The following is a 1,575-nucleotide window of genomic DNA, read 5'->3' as shown; positions in this document are numbered from 1 at the left end:
GAACTTGAACCTTAGCAATCGAGGATGGAGCGGCCTGAGCCTAGCTCGTGCACCGGCCGAAGTCCATGAGTCTGGGCTTGGTCTTAAATTTTACGCGGTGTGAATTGGAGGGTGCAGTTTGAGTTTGTAGAGCTCATTATAAATTTTGTTTAGAAAATATCTCGTAGTTCAAATTTTATGGTTTAAAAGTGACTCAAATGGCTAAAACGACGTCATTTTGACCATTTTTATGTTGTTTTGTACTCAAAACGACGTCGTTTTGGCCATTTGAGCCACTTTTGAGTCACAAAATTTGAGTTACGTAGCATTGTCGATTTTGTTTTAATAATTTGATTCGTTTATTTTTTGAGCACTTTGAATATATTATTTTAAAAAAAAATTAGATCGATCTAACAATCATAACTTATTCAATTTAGGTGTGGTTTGAGGTGTTCTAAATAAGTATACTTTTTAACTTTTTATAAAAAAAATATTCAGAAAAGTAAAGAAAATGGATAGAAAAATAGAGAAAAAATGTTGATAGATTTTGATAAATATTAATTAATATAACTCAAATAAGTATATGTATACAAAAAAAATATATAATTTTTTAATACATGCCAAACACTTATTATGTTTTTATTAAAAAATAATTGTATTTTTAAAAATAAATTATTCATTTTTTGATAAAAAATACAATAAATTAGGTAAGTTATAATTATCGAATCGACTTAATTTTTTTTATATGATATACAAAATATTCAATAAAATAAACTGTTAAAACTATTCAAATGATACGTTAGCGAACTCTCGGGAATAGCGCCTTTCAGTCCACATTCTGGAGGCAGACCCCAAAAAAATTAAAATAAAACCTTTTGAAGAGGGAGGAGTTAGGCCTCATGAAATTTTTTTTATGAAAATGATTATGAAGGATTTATGATTTTTAGATTAATTTAATTAATGTGCAGTGCTTTATTCTAAATGTAATCAAAGGACCACAAAATTTTCATTATTATTTTCATCAAAAAATTTTCATAATTCCTAACATTCCTATTTTTAGAAATTTAACTGAAGGTGAATGAAAAAAAAGGAGACTGCACAAGGTGCTGAAAGTGGAGATCATTGATTCATCTTTCAACACTCTCACTTAACCACCAAACTTCACACACATTTTCTTGAACACCAAACAAACAAAAAGAATATATATATATATATATATTAATTAAAGATAGAAAATGAATATTATTCATGCTTTAAATTTTCTTGCAAAAAAGCGTCACCCAACAATCTCTCAGACTCACCCATCAACTGAGGACTCAATCTGAACATCAAAACACAAAATTCCATCTGATTAATCGTACCGTCGCGGTTCAAATCTCCTTCTCTGATCATGTTCTTCAACTGATCTTCTCCCAAATCTTGCAGCCCAAGAAGAGCAGAGTTTCTCTTAAGGCTCTCAAATGTAATCACTCCCTCATCACCATCCATTAACAGCCTAAACCCATTACAAAGCTCTTTGATCAACCCTTCCCCTCCTAACTTTTGAGCCATAATTGGCAACAAGTCTTGAAAATGATCCAACTTTCTCTTTTCCAT

The 1,575-nt window shown here is 30.2% G+C and overlaps 1 pseudogene; it reads right to left on the bottom strand.

The window, feature by feature from the left end:
• Window positions 1-1,221: 1,221 nt before the first annotated feature.
• LOC114266033 (calcium-binding protein PBP1 pseudogene) lies at window positions 1,222-1,575 on the bottom strand (annotated as a pseudogene).

Source organism: Camellia sinensis, chromosome 9 (assembly GCF_055761805.1).
Source record: "Camellia sinensis isolate YWXY chromosome 9, ASM5576180v1, whole genome shotgun sequence".
NCBI lineage: Eukaryota > Viridiplantae > Streptophyta > Magnoliopsida > Ericales > Theaceae > Camellia > Camellia sinensis.
Note: the sequence above shows the minus strand (reverse complement) of the source record. Positions and strands in the feature narration are given on the sequence as shown.